Source organism: Triticum dicoccoides, chromosome 3A (assembly GCF_002162155.2).
Source record: "Triticum dicoccoides isolate Atlit2015 ecotype Zavitan chromosome 3A, WEW_v2.0, whole genome shotgun sequence".
Classification (NCBI taxonomy): domain Eukaryota; kingdom Viridiplantae; phylum Streptophyta; class Magnoliopsida; order Poales; family Poaceae; genus Triticum; species Triticum dicoccoides.
In genome coordinates, this window is record NC_041384.1 from 53,043,957 (window position 1) to 53,059,260 (window position 15,304).

The window sequence follows — 15,304 nt, forward strand, 5'->3', positions numbered from 1 at the left end:
TCGGATCGCCGATTGTATCATCCGGACCATCATCGTAGCCGTTCTCCTCCTCCTCCCCTCCTCCGGATGCTGCTCTCCGCGGCCCAATCTTCTTCTTCTTCTTGTTTTTGTTGTCGGACCATCGTTGTATGCCATCGCCGGTCTGGGTGTAGGACTGCTGCGTGGCCATCTGGGTGTAGGACTACTGTTGCTGGTAGTTGCCGGACTGGGTGGGATCCGAGTCTTCCACCTGCCTGTCCTCATAGCCCCTCCCCTCCTCCCTCTCCTCCATCGTGCATGATATCGAGCATCTCCCTGTCTGCGCCGTATGCTGGCTCCCCCGCTCTCGGCATTGCAGCAAACAGCGCGCGGGCACCCATCTACTCTCCTCCCGTCGTCCTCTCCTGAATGAGCGATGATGAAGAATACTCGGAGAAGAGCGGCGCCACGGTAACATCGACGATGTAAGGAACTGTATCGGCGGAGTTTGCGACCTGCTTGGCGGCGCAGTAGTACGGAGGCTTGTAAGTCTCCGACCACGGCGTCGTCTGTATTATGGGCGCGCCCGTCTGGCGGCATCCGCCACGGCCTCGCCGACCTCCCTGTTCGTCCCATCCACCACGTCCATCGCCACCACCAGGCCCACCAGGGGCTAGACGCTTCTTCATCTGCTCCTCCTTTGCGGCCTTACCTTTGACGCGGCGATTTCGCCGCTTCTCCAAGCTAATCTTCTGGGCGAGTGTGATGCTCGGATCCTCCGGCACCTCCGGCACCTCCATCTCTGACAGGTTCCGACGATTTCATGTGTCATTGGCAAAGGGAAGGAGAGGGTGGTAGAAAAGACTGGGAATTGGGTGGGGAGCGGCGGGGAGTGGAAGAAAAGAGTGGGTGATTTTGGCGTGGAAATAATGTGGGATGCTACAAAAGCGCGGGGCTCGGCCTTGGGTGGGCCAGGGGCGGAGAGCGACGATTCGCGTGTCCGGACTCCCGCAAACCTCTCCACGTTTGTCTCCGGTTTGCGGGAGAAATCACGTCTGGATCGCTCCTCGGACCGACATAGGTTGGCATTGGATGGCTTCCATGGTATGAACAGCATGGTCCGGACGGTTGCAGAAGATTTACGGGTCCTCCTTGGAGATACCCTAATAAAGTTCAAAGTTATGAAGTACTTCTACATTTTCAATTTTTCTGAAACTTTAACATGCATTTTCCCCCTGTTTTTCAACCGAGCTCGAAGGAGCCATTCGGTGTTTCCCACGTAGTGTCTTGATATATTAGCATCGTCATTTGGTTTTAGACACTGCATTTCACATATACACAAGATTTTGACAAAACTATTAGCAAAACGGCGTACCACACACCGCCTTCTCCTCTTATGTTGCCTTGAACGTCAACTCTACTTGACACACATAGAAAATCGACTGATCTGGACCGGCTCCGCCGCATAATGTCTGAACTCTCTCTATAAAATGTAAGATCATCTAGAACCGAAAATGGACAAATTCACACTCTAAACGTAGTTGGATGCGTCTAAACGCGTCCGCGAACGGCTCCAGCCGGACCTTCATTTGTCCTCCCGAACAATCACACCCCTCATATCTAAACCTTCATATTTTATGAAATGCACGTCCATCATATAGCACAAATTCATCATTGTTCAACAATTCAAGAAAAAAAAACACAATTCAATAATTTAACACATGCAAAAATAAATTCAATAATTCATACATAGATAGATGGTACATGAATGAATCAAACATCTTCATTGTTGCGCTTGTTGATCCTCTTCTTCATGTTGATCAACCACTTCTTGCCTTCCTCATCCAAGAGGTTAGTGTCATGCAACATGATTCTCAACTCGTCTGTTTCTCTAGCAAGTCTGAACATCTCTTTCTCAAGCTCAATTCCTTGCATTGTAGATGCCATTTTAAGCTCCTATTTTGCATTTTTCTCTTGATTCTCCAAGTCTACCTTTTCCCTCTCAATGTTCAACTTCTCTTTTATCCTCTCCTAACCGAACTCCATTCTCTCCCTTTGCACATTCAAGAAGAGATTGTACCTCACCTCCTCCTTTCCCTCCTTGGCAAAATAAATGCCCATCCATGTGACGGACATTTTTCTTGCCGCATCGTCATGCGCAACCCTCTCCTTCTCTCACTTGTTTCCCACCACTTGTCGGTTCCTCTTTGACATGGTCACTCGTCCATCTGTCCCTCTACTTTGTTCATCGTCGTCACCCAGTCTAATAGATTGTTAGGAACTTGAGCCAACATTTTTCTTCAACTTCTTCATGGGATTTTGAGCTCACTGAACAGTGAAAACGAACGGCGATGTGGAGGGGGGAAGGGTGGAGGATGGCGACGACTCATACAAGGGTGCCGAACAAACCAAATGTTTGGGCTGGCTTTGAAGGGTCCGATTGGGTGGCGTTTTTCGGTCCGAGTAGTGAAAGATCTTTCCCTCGAACGTTTGGAACATTTTTATAAGTTTGAGAGACCTAGTTGTAGATGTTCGAAGAGCATCTCCAGCTGCTACGTAGTAAATCCCTCCAAGGTCGGGTTGTAGGGGCTCTCAAAATAAATGTATTGGATTTCACAAGTGGTGTGCTCTAGCAGATCCTCAATACAACTTCTATACACAACTTGGAAAATGTGCCACACCTGTCAATGGGTGATACGTCTCCAACACATCTATAAATTTTGATTGTTAAACGCTATTATGTTATCATTTTGTATGCTCTATATATTCTTTTTCTGAACTAACCTATTAACTTAATGCCCAGTGCCAGTTCCTGTCTTTGCTTGTTTTTATTTTGTAGGAAAATCATACTTACAGAAGTCCAAACACGACAAAACTTTTTGACGATTTTTTGTGGACAATAAGAGACCCTAGAGGCTTTGAGAGAAATTGAGAGGATCCACCAGGCAGCCACATGGCCTGGTGACCATGCCATGATTGCTTGTATCTGCGTTGGTATTTCCCCGAAGAGGAGAGGATGATGCAGCACAACAATGGTAAGTATTTCCCTCAGTTATGAAACCAAGATTATCAATCCAGTAGGAGAACCAAGCAACACTATGTAAACTCCTACACACAAATAACAAATACTTGCAACCCAATGCGTAGGAGGGATCATCAATCCCTCCTCGGTATTGAGATAGATTAAATTGTATGAGATTTGATAAATAGATCTAACACAAACACAAAATAAAAGAACGAAAGAAAAGTGCAGCAAGGTATTTTTGGGTTTTTGGAATAATAGATCTGAAAACAATATGATAAAAGATAGACCCGGAGGCCATAGGTTTCACTAGTGACTTCTTCCGAGAAAATATCATACAGTGGGTAAACAAATTACTGTTAGGCAATTGATAGAATATCAAATAATTATGATGATATCCAAGGCAATGATCATGTATACAGGCATCACGTCCAAGATTAGTAGACCAAAACGATTCTGCATCTACTACTATTACTCCACACATCGACCGCTATCCAGCATGCATCTAGTGTATTAAGTTCATGGAGAAAACGAGTAATGCAATAAGAACGATGAATGATGTAGACAAGATCTATTCATGTAGGAATTGAGCCTATCTTTTTATCCTTAATGGCAACGATACATGTGTGTCACTTCTCCTTCTGTCACTGAGATTGAGCACCGCAAGATCGAATCCATCACAAAGCACCTCTTCCCATTGCAAGAAAAATCAATCTAGTTGGCCAAACCAAACCAAAGTTTCAGAGAAGAAATATGAGGCTATAATAATCATGCATATAAGAGATCAAAGATGACTCAAATAATATTCATAGATAGAACTAATGATAAACTCACAATTCATCGGATCCCAACAAACACACCGCAAAAAGTCATTACATCAAATAGATCTCCAAGAACATCGAGAAGAACATTGTATTGAGAATCAAAAAGAGAGAAGAAGCCATCTAGCTACTGCCTACGGACCCCTAGGTCTGTGGTAAACTACTCACGCATCATCGGAGGAGCACCAATGAGGATGATGAACCCCTCCGTGGTCGTGTTCCCCCTCTGACAAGGTGCCGGAATAGGGCTCTAGATTGAATCTCGTGGTTCTGGAACTTGTGGCGGCTGGAATTGTGTTTCGTCAACTCCCCTAGGGTTTCTAGAATATTTGGGTATTTATAGAGCTAAGAGGCGGTGGAAAGGACCTCCATGGGCCCCACTACCCATTAGGGCATGCCAGGGGCCTCTGGCATGCCCAGGTGGGTAGTGGTCCCCATGGCCCTCCCCTCTGGCACTTCCTTGGCTCCCAAGTTGTCTTCTGGGCAAAAAAATCTCTAAAAAGTTTCGTTGCGTTTGGACTCCATTTGATATGGATATTTTGTGAAGTAAAAAACAAGCAAAAAACAGCAACTGGCACTGGGCACTATGTCAATAGGTTAGTCCCAAAAATGATATAAAGTTGCTAGAAAATGAATATAAAACATCCAAGAATGATAATATAACAACATGGAACAATCAAAAATTATAGATACATTGGAGACGTATCATGCTTGGTTTTTCTTTTCGATCTTGTCTTCTCTGGCCAAAATAGACGAGTATTTCTTTAGAGAGAGTTGCTACCTCTTGAGATTGCATTGGTTTTTCCCTTGAAGAGGAAAGGGTGATGCAACAAAGTAGAGATAAATATTTCCCTCAGTTTCATAACCAAGGTATCAATCCAGTAGGAGAAGAACGCATAAATCACGAATACCTACACAAACAATCAAACACTTGCACCCAACGCGATAAAGGGGTTGTCAATCCCTTCATGGTCACTTGCAAAAGTGAGATCTGATAGAGATAGATAAATAAAACTAAACAAAAGATAACATATTTTTGGGTTTTTTGTTGTATAGATCGGAAAGTAAAAGATTGCAAGATACTAGATCGGAAACTAATATGACGGAAAATAGACCCAGGGGCCATAGGTTTCACTAGAGGCTTCTCTCATGAAGGCAAATAATACGGTGGGTGAAGAAATTACTGTAGAGCAATTGATAGAAAAGCGCAAAGTTATGATGATATCCAAGGCAATGATTATGTAATATAGGCATCACGTCCGTGTCAAGTAGACCGACTCCTGCCTGCATCTACTACTATTACTCCACACATCAACCGACTCATGCCTCCATATAGAGTATTAAGTTCATGAATTACAGAGTAACGCTTTAAGTAAGATGACATGATGTAGAGGAATGAACTCAAGCAATATGATGTAAACCCCATCTTTTTATCCTCGATGGCAACAATACATAACGTGCCTCACTACCCCTACTTTGACACTGGGTGAGGGCACCGCAAGATTGAACCCAAAGCTAAGCACTTCTCCCATTGCAAGAAAAACCAATCTAGTTGGCCAAACTAAACCGATAGTTCGAAGATAATTACAAAGGTATCAAATCATGCATATAAGAATTCAGATGAGATTCAAATAACATTCATTGATAATCTGATCATAAATCCACAATTCATAGGGTCTCGACAAACACACCGCAAAAGAAGATTACATCGGATAGATCTCCAAGAACATCGAGGAGAACATGATATTGAGAATCAAAGAGAGAGAAGAAGTCATCTAGCTACTAGCTATGGACCATAGGTCTGAGGTAAACTACTCATGCTTCATCGAAAGGGCAATAGAGTTGATGTAGATGCCCTCCGTGATCGAATCTCCCTCCGGCAGGGTGCCGGAAAAGGCCCCAAGATGGGATCTCACGGGAACAGAAGGTTGCGGCGCTGGAAAAGTGTTTTCGTGGTTGCTTCTGGAGGTTCGGGAATATATGTGAATATATGGGTGGAAGAAGTAGGTGTTGGAAATATGCCCTAGAGGCAATAATAAAATGGTTATTATTGTATTTCCTTATTCATGATAATTGTCTATTGTTCATGCTATAATTGTATTGATATGAAACTCAGATACATGTGTGGATACATAGACAACACCATGTCCCTAGTAAGCCTCTAGTTGACTAGCTCGTTGATCAATAGATGGTTACGATTTCCTAACCATGTACATTGGATGTCATTGATAACGGGATCACATCATTAGGAGAATGATGTGATGGACAAGACCCAATCCTAAGCCTCGCACAAGATCGTATAGTCCGTATGCTAAACCTTTTCTAATGTCAAGTATCATTTCCTTAGACCATGAGATTGTGCAACTCCCGGATACCATAGGAATGCTTTGGGTGTACCAAACGCCACAACGTAACTGGGTGGCTATAAAGGTGCACTACGGGTATCTCCGAAAGTGTCTGTTGGGTTGGCACGAATCGAGACTGGGATTTGTCACTCTGTGTAAATGGAGAGGTATCTCTGGGCCCACTCGGTAGGACATCATCATAATTTGCACAATGTGACCAAGGAGTTGATCACGGGATGATGTGTTACTGAACGAGTAAAGAGACTTGCTGGTAACGAGATTGAACAAGGTATCGGGATACCGACGATCGAATCTCGGGCAGGTACTATACCGGTAGACAAAGGGAATTGTATACGGGATTGACTGAATCCTTGACATCGTGGTTCATCCGATGAGATCATCGTGGTACATGTGGGAGCCAACATGGATATCCAGATCCCGCTGTTGGTTATTGACCAGAGAGATGTCTCGGTCATGTCTGCATTATTCCCGAACCCGTAGGGTCTACACACTTAAGGTTCGATGACGCTAGGGTTATAGGGAAAGTATGTACGTGGTTACCGAATGTTGTTCGGAGTCCCGGATGAGATCCCGGACGTCACGAGGAGTTCCGGAATGGTCCGAAGGTAAAGATTTATATATGGGAAGTCCCGTTTTGGTCACCGGAAAAGTTTCGGGTGCTATCGGTAACGTACCGGGACCACCGGGAGGGTCCCGGGGGTCCACCAGGTGGGGCCACCAGCCCCAGAAGGCTGCGTGGGCCAAGTGTGGGAGGGGACCAGCCCCAGGTAGGCTAGTGCGCCCCCCACCAAGGCCCAAGGCGCAGGGAGAGTGGGAGGGGGAAAACCCTAGGTCCAGATGGGCCTTAAGGCCCACCCTAGGGCGCCCCCTCTCTCCCTCCCCCCTCTGGCCGCCACCCTAGATGGGATCTAGGGATGCCGCCCCCTTGGGGAGGGAACCCTAGAGGGGGTGCAGCCCCTCCCCTTCCCCTATATATACTTGAGGTATGGGGCTGCCCAACATATGATTTGATCTCTCTCTTGGCGCAGCCCTACCCCTCTCCCTCCTCGTCTCTCGTAGTGCTTGGCGAAACCCTGCTGGAGTACCGCGCTCCTCCACCATCACCACGCTGTTGTGCTGCTGCTGGACGGAGTCTTCCCCAACCTCTCCCTCTCTCCTTGCTGGATCAAGGCGTGGGAGACATCACCGGGCTGTATGTGTTGTTGAACGCGGAGGCACCGTTGTTCGGCGCTTAGATCGGAATCAACCGCGATCTGAATCGCTGTGTATACGACTCCGCCAACCGTGTTCTTGTAACGCTTCCGCATTGCGATCTTCAAGGGTATGAAGATGCACTCCTCTCTCTCGTTGCTAGTCTCTCCATAGATTGATCTTGGTGACACGTAGGAATTTTTTTGAATTTCTGCTACGATCCCTAACAGTGGCATCATGAGCCAGGTCTATGCGTAGATTCTATGCACGAGTAGAACACAAAGCAGTTGTGGGTGATGATTTGTTCAATTTGCTTACCGTTACTAGTCTTATCTTGATCCGGAGGCATTGTGGGATGAAGCGGCCCGGACCGACCTTACACGTACGCTTACGTGAGACTGGTTCCACCGTCTGACATGCACTTGATGCATAAGGTGGCTGGCGGGTGTCTGTCTCTCCCACTTTAGTTGGATCGGATTCGATGAAAAGGGTCCTTATGAAGGGTAAATAGCAATTGGCATATCACCATTGTGGGTTTGCGTAGGTAAGAAACATTCTTGCTAGAAACCCATAGCAGCCACGTAAAACATGCAACAATAATTAGAGGACGTCTAACTTGTTTTTGCAGGGTTTGCTTTGTGATGTGATATGGCCAAAAGGATGTGATGAATGATATATGTGATGTATGAGATTGATCATGTTCTTGTAATAGGAATCACGACTTGCATGTCGATGAGTATGACAACCGGCAGGAGCCATAGGAGTTCTCTTAATTTATTTATGACCTGCGCGTCAACATAAACGTCATGTAATTACTTTACTTTATTGCTAACCGTTAGCCATAGTAGTAGAAGTAATAGTTGACGAGGCAAATTCATGAAGACACAATGATGGAGATCATGATGATGGAGATCATGGTGTCATGCCGGTGACGAAGGTGATCATGCCGCGCCTCGAAGATGGAGATCAAAAGGCGCAAGATGATATTGGCCATATCATGTCACTTTATGATTTGCATGTGATGTTTGTCATGTTTTTACAACTTATTTGCTCAGAACGACGGTAGCATAAATAAGATGATCCCTCGTTAAAATATCAAGAATTGTGTTCCCCCTAAATGTGCACCGTTGCTAAGGTCCATTGTTCTGAAGCACCACGTGATGATCGGGTGTGATAGGTTCTAACGTTCGCATACAACGGGTGTAAGCCAGATTTACACATGCAATACACTTAGGTTAACTTGACGAGCCTAGCATGTACAGACATGGCCTCGGAACACGGAAGACCGAAAGGTCGAACATGAGTCGTATAGTGGATATGATCAACATGAAGATGTTCACCGATGATGACTAGTCCGTCTCACGTGATGATCGGACACGGCCTAGTTGACTCGGATCATGTATCACTTAGATGGCTAGAGGGATTTCTATCTAAGTGGGAGTTCATTAAATAACTAGATGAACTTAATTATCATGAACATAGTCAAAAGGTCTTTGCAAATTATGTCGTAGGTCACGCTTTGGCTCTAACTATTTTAGATATGTTCCTAGAGAAAATTTAGTTGAGAGTTGATAGTAGCAATTATGCGGACTGGGTCCGTGAACTGAGGATTGTTCTCATTGCTGCACAGAAGGGCTATGTCCTTAATGCACCGCTCAGTGCGTTGAACCTCGAGCGTCATCTGTAGATGTTGGGAAACATCTGACATACACGTTTTGATGACTACGTGATAGTTCAGTGTGTAATACTAACGGTTTACACATATGGCACCAAAGACGTTTTTGAAACGTCGCAAAACATATGAGATGTTACAAAGACTGAAATTGGGATTTTAGACTAGTGCCCACGTCAAGAGGTATGAGACCTCTGACAAGTTTCTTAAGCCTGCAAACTAAGGGAGAAAAGCTTAATTGTTGAGCATGTGCGAAGATTGTTTGAGTACTACAATCACTTGAATCGAGTGGGAGTTAATCTTCCAGATGAGGTAGTGATAGTTCTCCATAGTCACTGCCACCAAGCTATTAGAGCTTAATGATGAACTATAACATATCAGGGATAGACATGATGATCCTTGAGCAATTCGCGATGTTTTGACACCGTGAGAGTAGAAATCAAGTAGGAGCATCAATTGTTGATGGTTAGTAAAACCACTAGTTTCAAGAAGGGCAAGGGAAAGAAGGGATACTTCATGAGACGGCAAATTAGTTGCTGCTCTAGTGAAGAAACCCAAGGTTGAACCAAAACCGAGACTAAGTGCTTCTACAATGAGGGGAACGATCACTGAAGCAGAACTACCCTAGATCCTTGGTAGATGAGAAGGATGGCAAGGTCGACAGAAGTATTTTGAATATACATTGTATTATTGTGTACTTTACTAGTACTCCTAGTAGCACCAGGGTAATGGATACCGGTTCGGTTGCTAAGTGTTAGTAACTCGGAATAAAAGGCTACGGAGACTAGCTAAAGGTGAGATGACGATATGTTGGAAGTGTTTCCAAGGTTGATGTGATCAAACATCGCACGCTCCCTCTACCATCGAGATTGGTGTTAGAACCTAAATAATTGTTTATCGCCATACGGTTATTCATTTAAGGAGAATAATGGTTACTCTGTTTACTTGAATGATACCTTCAATGGTCTTGCACCTAAAAATAAATGGTTTATTGAATCTCGATCATAGTGATACAAATGTTCATGCCAAAAGTTATAAGATAGTAATGATAGTACCACATACTTGTGGCACTGCCTTTTGAATCATGTTGGTATAAAATGCATGAAGAAGCTCCATGATGATGGATCTTTGGACTCACTTGATTTTGAATCACTTAAGACATGCAAATCATACCACATGGGCAAGATGACTGAAAGGCCTCGTTTTTCAGTAAGATGGAACAAGAAAGCAACTTGTTGGAAGTAATACATTTTGATGTGTGCAGTCCAATGAGTGCTGAGGCATGCAGTGGATATCGTTATGTTCTTACTTCACAAGTGATTTGAGTAGATGCTGAGTATATTTACTTGATGAAACACAAGTCTGAATTATTGAAAGGTTCAAGTAATTTCAGAGTGAAGTTGAAGATCATCGTGACAAGATGATAAATTTTTTATGATATGATCATAGAGATGAATATCTGAGTTACGAGTTTGGCACACAATTAAGACATTGTGGAAATTGTTTCACAACTAATACCGCCTGAACCACCATAGTGTGATGGTGTGTCCGAACATCATAACTGCACCCTATTGGATATGGTGCATACCATGATGTCTCTTATCGAATTACCACTATCGTTTATGGGTTAGGCATTAGAGACAACCGCATTCACTTTAAATAGGGCACCACAAAATTCCGTTGAGACGACACCGTATGAACTATGGTTTAGAGAAACCTAAGCTATCGTTTCTTAAAAGTTTGGGGCTGCGATGCTTCTGTGAAAAAGTTTCAGGCTGATAAGGTCGAACCCAAAGCGGATAAATGCATCTTCATAGAATACCCAAAAAACAGTTGGGTATACCTCCTATTTCAGATCCGGAAGCAAAAGTGATTGTTTCTAGAAACGGGTCCTTTCTCGAGGAAAAGTTTCTCTTCAAAGAATTGAGTGGGAGGATGCTGGAGACTTGATAAGGTTATTGAACTGTCACTTCAACTAGTGTGTAGCAGGGCACAGGAAGTTGTTCCTGTGGCACCTACACCAATTGAAGTGGAAGCTTATGATAATGATCATCAAACTTCGGATCAAGTCACTACCAAACCTCATAGGTCGACAAGGATGTGTACTACTTCAGAGTGGTACGTAATCCTGTCTTGGAAGTCATGTTGCTGGACAACAATGAACCTACGAACTATGGAGAAGCGACGGCGGGCCCGGATTCCGACGAATGGCTCGAGGCCATAAAATCCGAGAGAGGATCCATGTATAAAAACAAAGTATAGACTTTGGAAGAACTACTTGATGGTCGTAAGGCTGTTGGGTGCAGATGGATTTTAAAAGGAAGATGGACAATGATGTTAAATGTCACCATTAAGAAAGCTCGACTTGTCGTTAAGATGTTTTCCGACAAGTTCAAAGGAGTTGACTACGATGAGACTTTCTCACTCGTAGCGATGCTAAGAGTCTGTTGGAATTATGTTAGCAGTTACTGCATTATTTATGAAATCTTGCAGATAGGATGTCAAAACATTGTTTCCTCGACGTTTTTCTTGAGGAAAGGTTGTATGTGATACAACCAAAAGGTTTTGTCAATCCTGAAAGATGCTAACAAGTATGCAAAGCTCCAGCAATCCTTCTAAGGACTGGAGTAAGCATCTCGGAATTGGAATGTACGCTTTGATGAGATGATCAAAGATTTTGGGTTTATACAAAGTTTATGAGAAACTTGTATTTCCAAAGAAGTGAGTGGGAGCACTATAGAATTTTTGATGAGTATATGTTGTTAACATATTGTTGATCAGAAATGATGTAGAATTTCTGGAAAGCATACAAGGTTATTTGAAAAATGTTTTTTTTCAATGGAAAACCTGGATTAAGCTACTTGAACATTGAGCATCAAGATCTATAAGGATAGATCAAAACGCTTAATAGTACTTTCGAATGAATACATACCGCGACAAGATTTTGAAGGAGTTCAAAATAGATCAGCAAAGAAGGAGTTCTTAGCTATGTTACAAGGTGTGAATATTGAGTAAGACTCAAGACCTGACCATGGCAGAAGAGAGAGAAAAGACGAAGGTCGTCCCCTATGCTTTAGACGTAGGCTCTACAGTATGCTATGCTGTGTACCACACCTGAAGTGTACCTTGCCATGAGTCAGTCAAGGGGTACAAGAGTGATCCAGGAATGGATCACACGACAGTGGTCGAACTTATCCTTAGTAACTAATGGACTACAGAATTTTCTCGATTATGGAGGTGGTAAAAGAGTTCGTCGTAAAGGGTTACGTCGATGCAAACTTTTATACTAATCCAGATGACTCTGAGTAGTAAACCAGATTCGTATAGTAGAACAGTTATTTGGAATAGCTCCAAGTAGCGCGTGGTAGCTGCATCTACAAGATGACATAGAGATTTGTAAAGCACACATGGATCTGAAAGGTTCAGACTCATTGACTAATAAACCTCTCTCACAAGCAAGATATGAACAAACCCCATGGGTGTTGGATTCATTGCGATCACATAGTGATGTGAACTAGATTATCGACTCTAGCGCAAGTGGGAGACTGTTGGAAATATGCCCTAGAGACAATAATAAAATGGTTATTATTGTATTTCCTTGCTCATGATAATTGTCTATTGTTCATGCTATAATTGTATTGATAGGAAACTCAGATACATGTGTGGATACATAGACAACACCATGTCCCTAGTAAGCCTCTAGTTGACTAGCTCGTTGATCAATAGATGGTTACAGTTTCCTAACCATGGACATTTGATGTCATTGATAACGGGATCACATCATTAGGAGAATGATGTGATGGACAAGACCCAATCCTAAGCCTAGCACAAGATCGTATAGTTCGTCTGCTAAAGCTTTTCTAATGTCAAGTATCATTGCCTTAGACCATGATATTGTGCAACTCCCGGATACCGTAGGAATGCTTTGGGTGTACCAAATGCCACAACGTAACTGGGTGGCTATAAAGGTGCACTACGGGTATCTCCAAAAGTGTCTGTTGGGTTGGCACGAATCGAGACTGAGATTTGTCATTTCGTGTAAACGGAGAGGTATCTCTGGGCCCACTCGGTAGGACATCATCATAATGTGCACAATGTGACCAAGGAGTTGATCATGGGATGATGTGTTACGGAACGATTAAAGAGACTTGCCGGTAACGAGATTGAACAAGGTATCAGGATACCGACGATCGAATCTCGGGCAGGTACTATACTGGTAGACAAAGGGAATTGTATACGGGATTGACTAAATCCTTGACATCATGGTTCATCCGATGAGATCATCGTGGAACATATGGGAGCCAACATGGGTATCCAGATCCCGTTGTTGGTTATTGACCAGAGAGATGTCTCGCTCATGTCTGCATTATTCCTGAACCCGTAGGGTCTACACACTTAAGGTTCGATGACGCTAGGGTTATGGGGAAAGTATGTACGTGGTTACCGAATGTTGTTTGGAGTCCCGGATGAGATCTCGGACGTCATGAGGAGTTCCAGAGGTAAAGATTTATACATGGGAAGTCCCGTTTTGGTCACCGGAAAAGTTTCGGGTGCTATCGGTAACGTACCGGGACCACCGGGAGGGTCACGGGGGTCCACCAGGTGGGGCCACCAGCCCCAGAAGGCTGTGTGGGCCAAGTGTGGGAGGGGACCAGCCCCAGGTAGGCTGGTGCGCCCCCCACCAAGGCCCAAGGCGCAGGGAGAGTGGGAGGGGGCAAACCCTAGGTCCAGATGGGCCTTAAGGCCCAGCCTAGGGCGCCCCCTCTCTCCCTCTCCCCTCTGGCCGCCACCCTAGATGGGATCTAGGGCTGCCGCCCCCCTTGGGGAGGGAACCCTAGAGGGGGCGCAGCCCCTCCCCTTCCCCTATATATACTTGAGGTATGGGGCTGCCCAATATATGATTTGATCTCTCTCTTGGCGCAGCCCTACCCCTCTCCCTCCTCGTCTCTCGTAGTGCTTGGCGAAGCCCTACTGGAGTACCGCGCTCCTCCACCATCACCACGCCGTTGTGCTGCTGCTGGACGGAGTCTTCCCCAACCTCTCCCTCTCTCCTTGTTGGATCAAGGTGTGGGAGACGTCACCGGGTTGTACGTGTGTTGAACGCGGAGGTGCCGTTGTTCGGCGCTTAGATCGGAATCGACCGCGATCTGAATCGCTGCGTGTATGACTCCACCAACCGCGTTCTTCTAACGCTTCCGCATTGCGATCTTCAAGGGTATGAAGATGCACTCCTCTCTCTCGTTGCTAGTCTCTCCATAGATTGATCTTGGTGACACGTAGGAATTTTTTTGAATTTCTGCTACGATCCCTAACAGTAGGTCAGGGGAGTCACGGGGGGGGGGGGGCACAAGGTAGGGTGCGCGCCCTCCGCCCTTGTGGCTCTTCTGACTTGGTCTCCAAGTCTCCTGGGTGTCTTCTGGTCCAAGAAAAATCATCACGAAGGTTTTATTCCGTTTGGACTCCGTTTGATATTCCTTCTCCGCGAAGCTAAAAAACAAGGAAAAACAGAAACTGGCACTAGGCTCTAGATTAATAGGTTAGTCCCAAAATAATATAAAATAGCATATTAATGCATATAAAACATCCAAAACAGATAATATAATAGCATGGAACAATACAAAATTATGGATACGTTGGAGACGTATCAAGCATCCGCAAGCTTAATTCCTGCTCGTCCTTGAGTAGGTAAATGATAAAAACAGATTTTTTGATGTGGAATGCTACCTAACATATTTATCCATGTACTTTTATTTATTGTGGCATGAATGTTCAGATCCATAAGATTCAAAACAAAAGTTTAATATCACATAAAAACAATAATACTTCAAGCATACTAACAAGCAATTATGTCTTCTCAAAATAACATGGAGAAAGAAAGTTATCCCTACAAAATCATATAGTCTGGCTATGCTCCATCTTCATCACACAAAATATTCAAATCATGCACAACCCCGATGACAAGCCAAGCAATTGTTTCATACCTTTTATGTTCTCAAACCTTTTTCAACTGTCACGCAATACATGAGCGTGAGCCATGGACATAGCACTATAGGTGGAATAGAATATGGTGGTTGTGGAGAAGACAAAAAGAAGGAGATAGTCTCACATCAACTAGGCGTATCAATGGGCTATGGAGATGCCCATCAATAGATACCAATGTGAGTGAGTGGGGATTTCCATGCAACGGATGCACTAGAGCTATAAGTTTATGAAAGGTCAAAAAGAAACTAAGTGGGTGTGCATCCAACTCGCTTGCTCATGAAGACCTAGGGCA